Consider the following 9347-nt stretch of genomic DNA (forward strand, 5'->3'; position numbering starts at 1 on the left):
CATCCGCAAATAAAACTGGCTCCCTCTGTGCATTGCCCAATACTTCAAGAGCTGACGCCTACACGACCACCAGGGGAGGTTATAGCACTTGTTTCTGCTCTGATCATACAGTCATTCTTTCTCTATGGTATAGTGTTCGAATGATGTCGCGACAACGCAAGTACATCAAATAGGGGCGTCGACCTTCCACAACTCCAGAACATCACAGTCATAGGCAAAGACCGTTTGCACATGGACTAACCAGCCAAACAAACTAACCACGGCAGCGAAGACCACTTAAATCGAAGATACAACGCAGAAACACGTCGAAAAGGTTTCACCATAGAGAAAGGTTACACCCTGTTTCACAGACGCTCACAAGAAATGTCCAAAGCATGTACAAAGCGCACTACCGCCGCCTTTTAAAAATCCAACGGGAGCCAAGTTAAATCAGCTATAGTTGGCTATTTGGGTGAACGCAGCGAGGGCGTTACAGCAACCCGGTGAACGCAACGCACCCGTTCGAACCACCGGGTACGCGCAATGCCGGCCTTAAAAATAATATACGGAGCCAAGCCAAACCATTATTTAGCGTCTATTTGGGTGAACCTAACGCTTTCGGGCTCTAAGCGTTCGAACGACCACGGCACTATAACGCTTACCCCCCCTTTCCCCTCCGTCGACCGGGTCGCAGGAATGGCGGCCTCCGGCATAAGCGATTCAAAAGCGAGAATACTGTATGTAATTTATTTCTGCCCTAAACTATAGCTCACAATATGAGCACGTCAATGTTTCTTCTTGTCTCGCAACATATGTATGTAGTTCGGCCCAAAATGGCACAAAACCTGCTGTAGTGGATATTAGTGTAGGAATCACGGAGGCCACAACAGCCGCACTATTATACAGACGGCGCTATCGGCGCCGGTATTTTCGTATGCTACGCGACCGATAGAATACGACAGTACGGCGTGTTGTTATTGGCGTTGTTATTTGCTCCGTGTTCAACGGTTGTTGTGCGAGCTGCTTCGATGTGTTCGTTAGATCGTGTGTTATTAGGTTTGCTGTGATGAAATGAGACGTAGTTCGCGAGCACGAAAGTGCCAGAAGATGGCTTGAGTCTCGCTGTAAACACGCTGTATGCGTGGCGCGCCAGCGAAATGTGGACCAACGATTTTCATGCCGTGGAGCGCGTTCCCTTCGTCTCCGCTGGCTGTCGTGGAAAGTTTGGTGGACGGCGCAAAGAAGTAATGCGTATTATTAGCGTGCCTCAACTCGTCCACTACCCAGCGGCTTGTATGCTGCAAGCGACATCGCAGACGCATCACTGGAAACTTGGAGAGCGCCTTTCGACCTCGTCGTACTGTTAAAACGGTAAGGAATCGTGCTCGCCAACTACACGTGCGTTCATGCGCGTTGTGTGTGCTTCCCGTGTGTGCATAGCGTGTCTTGCGAACGTAGCAACTGGAACACCCACGACAACAGTGAACCCTGTGATGATACTTGCTACGCGCTGGTTGTAAGAATTGTGTACGCAACTCTATTGCCACAGTGCGGAAGCGATAACCCTGATAAGCGTTTGCTTCCGCTAAGAAAAGTTTCGGAAATCGTGTTCACCTTGTGCAGCTGTGCGTGAGCTTCCGCTTGTCTGCTAAAATCGCATAGTAACGACCCGTCTACCTCTTCATCGATTCTTTTTTCAATGATGTTTCCTCACTTATAAATGCTTCGACGTTGTGCACAATCTCTGCTTACGAGGTTTTTGGTTAACGAACAGTTCTAGGGAAAAAATATAAGCCAATCACAGCTTGCTACTAGTACAGCTTTATTTCCAAGACAAGATGTGTTGACAAAACTGACCGAACTAAACATGACAGGGGAAAGTTGCCTGTACTAAGTAATGGAAAAAACTTGAAGATTAGATTGTAATCTCTCGCTGCGGTGCGTCCAAAATTTTATTTGATGTAGAGGTCCCTATTATCATGACATTCGATGATTTCAAGCATTTGCTCTCTTTCCACATTAGTGCAGACATTGTTTTCGTGACTCTTTTAGGCGCTGCATGTTTTCACGATATCACAGCTTTATTGTGCCACTGCTATAAGCTAACATGGAACTCATTTTGTAGTGGCGAGGCCGTGACCCACAAACTACAGGATCGAGGAGCCCCCAGAGATGCAGACCGTCTGGATATATGGCTGCAGCAGCATGGCGTGTGATCTGGATGGTCATGTCAGGTGTGTATGAAATGTACGTGTTCCAAAAAGTGGCTGGTCTTCGTGGATTTGTCGCGGCACAAAAGCCACACCTTACGGAGCACCAAAAATGCCGGCGCCTTGAGTTTTGCAGGGCATAAGAGCGCTGGACGACTGCAGAATGGAAGGAAGTGATATTTTCAGATGAATCGACATTTTCATCTAAATGGGATCAAGAGCGCCGCGTATGGAGATATATAACTGCAGGAATTTTCATTTTCTTTCTTATCTTTTAAGCAGAAATTCTTCGGACGCGCAAGAGGTATTTCATCTGAAAAGACCATTATCTATTCCCTTCTTTACGTGTATAGATACGAGCCTGGGTATGTTTACGAGATCTACAGCAGCGGCCGCTGTACTGTCAACGTTTGGGGAGCAGTTAGCAAAGAGGGCCTCGGTCCGCAAATCCGACTGTCCCCATCGTTCACAGCTGAAGCTTACTGCGAAATTCTGGACTACCACCTATTGCCATACGCTCTGGACGGGCCATATAAAGATGGCTACTACTTGTTCCAACAAGACCTGAGCCCGGTGCACACAGCCAGAGCTGTGGAAAAAGTTCTTCAAGAACGTGGTGTTCGCGTTCTTGACTGGCCTCCGAAAGGTGCAGAATTCAATGTTATGGAGAACGTGTGGGGCATGATGAAGGAAAGATTATCAAAGCTGAATCTGGGAGGGGCCAGTGCCGACGAGCTCTGGCTCGCCATAACGCGCGAGTGGAATCTCTTTGGTGAGAGGAGGGACTTCGTCGATGCACTCTACGAGTCAATTCCACGCCGCGTACAAGCTGCGTTTCGCGTGGACGGCGCATTTGCGAGATATTGATAGCGGAACATGCCAATCGCTTTAGACGAAACAGTTACGTTTCGATTCTTTTTTTTTTTTACTCTGGAAAAAATAAACCCCGTGTTCTTTCTGTTATTTAGATTTACTATGTTCTCCTTACTATTTTTTTTTTTTGCATTTAGCTCACACAGCCTACCCTTGATTATCATTGTGTATTTCCTCTGGGCAAAATAAATTAGTGCGAAAATGAATATCTTCGCCAACAAACGCCGACTCGTGATCAATACGTAAGGATACTCGCTACCAAAGGTCCAGATTCCGTGATTGATTGTCGCACAATATATACGAACCACGTAACGGGGTGCGGCAGTAAATTACTAGAGTCGTGAAGAGTTCATTAGAGTGCCCTTTGCATGAAGTGACTTCCTGTGCGTGAAATTGACATTGATAAACGTGCCGCGTTATTTCATTTTGTGAACTCTTTTATTGCCACTATCGCAGACACACCCGTTAAGAAAGGTCATGTAATAGTGGAAATTGGGAAATTGTCCACGTATTATGAAGCTAGTAGTAACACGGATAGCAAAATATTTTACTAAGATCTAATACTTCGCAGGACAGGCTAACATGGTGGAAAAATAAGGCAGCGTTGCCGTTGTACCCAAGCCGCCTCACTAGCACGTAATCACGCAAAGCATTGCTATGTCCCACCCGGGATGCAGACCATGGCGAGAATATGCTGCAAGGAATGCTGGAGCCTTTATTTGTAGATTACGGTGCATGCATGCTGTGCTACAGACATTCATTTGCCCAGCCCCCATTGCACAATGCTAAAGGGCACCTAACACTACCTTCTTGGAGCAAGGCAACGTCAACCTAGATGCACTAGGGAGCGAAATTTGCTCGCTAGGGAGACCGCGCATGCGCAAATCTTGCCTGTATTTATCCGCCGATGAGCAGCTGCGTGTGCAGCGTTCCGAATTATTCTGGGAGCACCTGTACGTGTTCCAAAAAGTGGGCTTGGTGTCATTCATGGTGAAGTTCATCAACACATTACTTAATGCAGCTTACTAAAGAGACTAAATATTTATGCAACCTTATTGAACTTGCTACCTATTTGTGTGCATAGCCATTATGCCCACATTATTGTGTTCTATATAAAACTATACCTAACCTTTCCTGACGTTTAGTATTTCTTTTGCGTAAGTTGCTTACCTGGAAGTGAAATAGAATTTTTGCTTTGTACGTAGTATATTTACAACTTTTTATTGTGGTTTTATTCTTTGAAAACCATTTCCTATGCTGGACCCCTTATTTGCATCATTTTTGTCTGCTTGTGCTAGAATCTCGTGTAGTTTTCTGTGCATGTAGGAATTCGAAGTGTAGTGGGCTAACTATGTCACAGGTCTAAGGACGTAGAGTGCACACCATTGTTTATCATTGATATCTTTAGTTACTTCTCTGTTCCCATAGTAACAGCCACTGCAAAATACACATTTGATGAGCTTTAATTTCTTGAAAATTAATATGAAGGTCAGTATTAACTATGCTGCATTTACTTAAGTAGTACATAGGCACAGACTGATATGGATCCCTTGTGACGTACACAGGATGCCTTTTTTGTTTGTTGCATTAAAAATGGGGGCTCACACACGTCTTACTATATATGTGATATGCCTCATCGATTTCATTGTCAATTTTCACGGTGGATGAAAACAGATTTCTAATCCAACATGAAGCCCCGTTGTGGAAATGTACGGCCAAGTTGGACGATCATACTGGTCTTTTGAATGAAATATGGTGATCTCTTATAAACATAACATACCGGCCAGTTTGCTCTATGTATGCTTGACCACATGTGAAAAGGATACAGTACACTGCCTGTGACACACACAACAAATTTGGTGGTATCTTTCACCAAGCAAGCCTCCCTTGCCTGCTTGCCTTTCTCAATTCTCTTGCTCATTACTGTGCATACAGGCACCCTGACAAGAAAGGCTTTCTTAGATACCACTAAATTTGTCTTGTGTCTGTCAGGGGTAGTGTAGTCTATTTTGGCAATCATGTGCATATTTCGTCAAATGTACATGCAGCAGATTGGCCGGTGCCTCAACACGTGCCTAAGACAGCACCATAATTCACTCACCGGACCAGTATGTTCGTCCCACTTGACCACGCACCGATGGGACTGGGGCTGCGCGCCAGATTTGGACTGTTCATCTGTTTTGTTCAGCTACGGCAACCAATTGACCAACAACATCGCTGAGGAATGCCACATAAAAAGACTGGGTCACAATCTGCTTACTGAATTGTCCACAACCTTCGTAGTAACAAATTTGTTGCAACTAGATTTAGGCACGTTATTTCTTGTCAAATTTTCTGCTTGACTTTTAGAGCAGTTATGCAATCAATTTTCAAAGTTACATATATTAGTATAATTTTTGTTTACTGTTTTTCATATGCTATGTTGCAAGAAGGACCCTTTTTAATTAAAACTGAATTAACTTTTCAATTGCAATTGGGAAGTCTTATCATTGCGTTTAGGATACATATCAGTCTACATACCCGTACTAGATTAGAAACTAATTGTTTCAATAACTCAAAAAGCACGAATATACAGTGTCTACTGTATCTGACAGTAACACTGCGACTCTGTTCTAGATACCCAAAATTGGCAGTTATCCATCATAATTTGCAAAAACAACTTAAAACATTGTTGGTCCCCATACAATGGATACTTACATACATCATGATTGCCCAAGCTCCATGTAAAAAATTTATTATTGACATATTAAGCATAGTACATATGAACTATGGCTAACAGCGGATGGAATATTTTGTCTACCGCTCAACAATAGAAGCCAGTAGGTCATTCCCTTCTTTTCAAAAAATTTGTTTCCTATGGATAGTGTGACGTCTGTATAGGACTCTTAGCTCGTGGGTGTTCCTGCTTGCTTATCTTATAAATGGGAATGTGTTGTCATTGCAAGATGAGATTAATGTGTGACTAGGCTGTTGTCATTTCGAGATACTTTTTGTCATCAGCAATGATATTCTAGTGCCAGGCACATTGGCCCAGTGCTGATGTCACAGAATCTTGGGAAAGTAAAAATATTTTCAAAAGTGATTCTCAAAAGAAATGCTGCTGTTTGACAGGGTGGTATCACTCTACCAAGTGGTATCAGAGTGTTTGGCAGAGTAGGTGGGGCGTTCTGCCACTTTTCTGTTAGTATTTTTTTTGAAATACTGAAATGAAACTTACCATAGTGCTACAACTATATAGATATTTGTGGCATGTTTGTGCCTGCTAATAGATTATGGCTGAATGTTCATTACACCTTTTGAAAATTAATTTCAATTGTATTTTCCAGGCTCCACCGTCGCCGATTACTAGACGGACCAAATGAGGCCAAAAACTAGCCTTTCCTCGCTCCTTTCCTGGGAAGTGAAATAGCAGGGGATCATGTAAGAATGAACTTGCAACATGTGAGCAGTAGCCAAAGCTCCATACAGGTGATGCTGGTGGTGGAATGATAAGACAAACCGCAATATTTATTTGTTTACTTATTCACGTAATATTTATTCATTCATATCTCATGAATACTGTGCAGTTTTCCAGCAAGGAATCAGGTAAAATACAGAAATATCATTGCATCAAAGTAAACATGTTATTTGAAAAAGCATAATTCATGTAGCAAAATACCATGATGAAACATTTTTAGACAACTAGTCTGCTTTTGATACGAATTCATGAAAACTGCAAATTTTGAAGAAACAGAGGAGTAAGGTTAACAAATCTTACTCATAACTAAAAAATGAGATCACATTTCTGTTAAACCTAATACCATAATTTAATCTGGCAAATTTGATATACCATATGCTGCTCTAATATACAATCACTAATTTATGAGTAGATGTGCAAAACTCTCAAACATTGCAACAATTTCATGTAAGCTGTAAATTCATATATAAAATTTGTTGACTTTAGACGTAGCAGATGGAGTCTGCAGAACTGTGATATCTCTTTCTGGCACAGAGATGTGGATTATTAAGCTTCGTGGTGTTATTTTTCTTAAACCTGCCAAATAGTTCTTCCTGCAACAAGTAGAATTCTCAAATGCCACGAACTTAACTCAAATTAGTGCTGTGGTTGTCTCAAAAGTATTTCAGCATTTTGGATGTACTTGAGTAGGAAAATTTACAGAACTAACGTGGGCTAGTTCTTTTTTTAATTTACAGTTGCAAACAGAGTAAGTTCTTTTCCTTCAAGTTTTGCTATTTTCAGCAAATTTTAATAAAAGTTGATGGTGTTAATGTAAAAACTATGATTTAAACATTTTTAAATGTATCAAACCTCATCAAATTTGGTGCCATAGTTGCCGAGTAAAACGATTTTACTGTTCATGTGCATTACATAGGAGCTCCCAAGCTAAATCTCCTTTTTAGTCGTTGCGTGTGTCGGTCTGGTTTGTATTTCTCACCCTAATTTTAGAATATTGGCTCTGATCTCAAAATTGTTTCTCTTACAACGAGATACAAGCTTTTAAACTTTGTACGATATATGGTGTACTGCCCTATAAAAACCGCTGTTTGCCACATTTTTGCAGGGCCTGCCAGTGCTAATGTTACACATAACATAGACTAAAATGCTGTGTGGTTTCGGTATACTTTGTACCTATCTGTGAAAGCCAGCCACTATTTGCCACATTTTTGCAGGGACTGCCAGTGTTATTTTTGCACTTAGATTAAAATGCTGTGTCGTTTCGTCAGGCTGACACAACATTGCAGTGCACATTCATATCAGTCTATTTTCAGGCTTTACTATCCAACCATTTAATGTGCACTGCTGGAACAGGCACTCCTTTTGCAGTTTTAATGGCATGGTTTCTTGTCCTAGTCAAGCCTGTTATTACCTTGTGTCAACTGTAATCAAGTCTGCCACTGATTTTTTTTACCTCATGTTTCATGTGTTTGCACCACCAGCTTGACCTGAAAAGCATCTTGTCAAGCAAGTTCTAGTCTCAAGCGTGTATGTCACATATGAAGCATGTATCTAGTCTGAAGTGCAATAAACATTTCAAACTGAATACTTTGTGGTTGTAGCACCAATTATTTTGCCACTGCATTTACTGTAGTCCTTATTGCCTACAGTAGAACTTTGGTAAATTGCAAGTACTTTACACACATCGGCCTAGCTTTTATAGACATTTGCTTGTAGGGACTCGAAAGCAACCGCATAGAAATATTCTATAGAAATTTGCCTTTAGCATCTCTAAAGCAACTCGATAGAAATATTCCATAGAAATTCGTCTTTAGCATCTCTAAAGAAACTCGATAGAAATATTCTATAGAAATTTGTCTTTAGCATCTCTAAAGAAACTCGATAGAAATATTTTATAGAAATTTGTCTTTAGCATCTGTAAAGCAACTCGATAAAAACGTTCTATAGACATGTGTCTTTAGAGTTCCTATAAGAATGCCGTGGCCAAATAACTTTTGGAACTCTATAGGAAAATTCTATAGGCAATCAAAATAAACACAATAGAGTTCTATAGAGAAAATAGAAAAGACTTTCTAAAAAAACACCTTAAAAATTTTTGTAAGGGTATGGCTCGATTAGAACCGCTGTGGGGCGTACAAGATTTTATTTGAATGTGATTCTTTTCAGTTTAAGTTGCCGCCAATCTTTTTAATCGGCATGCTCACTTTCACGTTGCATGTTAGGTCCGAGATAGAGGCTTAGGTGGCGGCTACGGCAAGCTACTGCCTGCGCCTGCGATATTTACTCGAAGATAACAAGCAGATGGCCGGACAGGCCGCCATTGGAATATGAACCTGGCAACGTTTAACGCTAGAACGTTATCTAGTGAGGCGAGTTTAGCAGTGCTATTGGAGGAATTAGAGGGCAGTAAATGGGATATAATAGGGCTCAGTGAAGTTAGGAGGCCAAAAGAAGCATATACAGTGCTAAAAAGCGGGCACGTCCTGTGCTACCGGGGCTTAGCGGAGAGAAGAGAACTAGGAGTCGGATTCTTGATTAATAAGAATATAGCTGGTAACATACAGGAATTCTATAGCATTAACGAGAGGGTGGCAGGTCTTGTTGTGAAACTTAATAAGAGGTACAAAATGAAGATTGTACAGGTCTACGCCCCTACATCCAGTCATGATGACCAGGAAGTCGAAAGCTTTTATGAAGACGTGGAATCGGCGATGGGTAGAGTAAAACTAAATACACTATACTAATGGGCAACTAATTCCAAGGTAGGCAAGAAGCAGGCTGGAGACAAGGCAGTGGGGGAATATGGCATAGCTACTAGGAATAGCAGG

At 41.8% G+C, this 9347-nt stretch overlaps 1 long non-coding RNA gene across 1 annotated transcript; it reads left to right on the forward strand.

Annotated features, from left to right (window-relative positions):
* Positions 1-926: 926 nt before the first annotated feature.
* Positions 927-8106, forward strand: LOC140216776 (uncharacterized). The gene is made up of 3 exons (XR_011893463.1): positions 927-1350; positions 2105-2213; positions 6389-8106. It is a non-coding gene; the product is annotated as an uncharacterized lncRNA (long non-coding RNA).
* Positions 8107-9347: the final 1241 nt, after the last annotated feature.

Source organism: Dermacentor andersoni, chromosome 3 (genome assembly GCF_023375885.2).
Source record: "Dermacentor andersoni chromosome 3, qqDerAnde1_hic_scaffold, whole genome shotgun sequence".
NCBI classification, from domain to species: Eukaryota; Metazoa; Arthropoda; class Arachnida; order Ixodida; family Ixodidae; genus Dermacentor; species Dermacentor andersoni.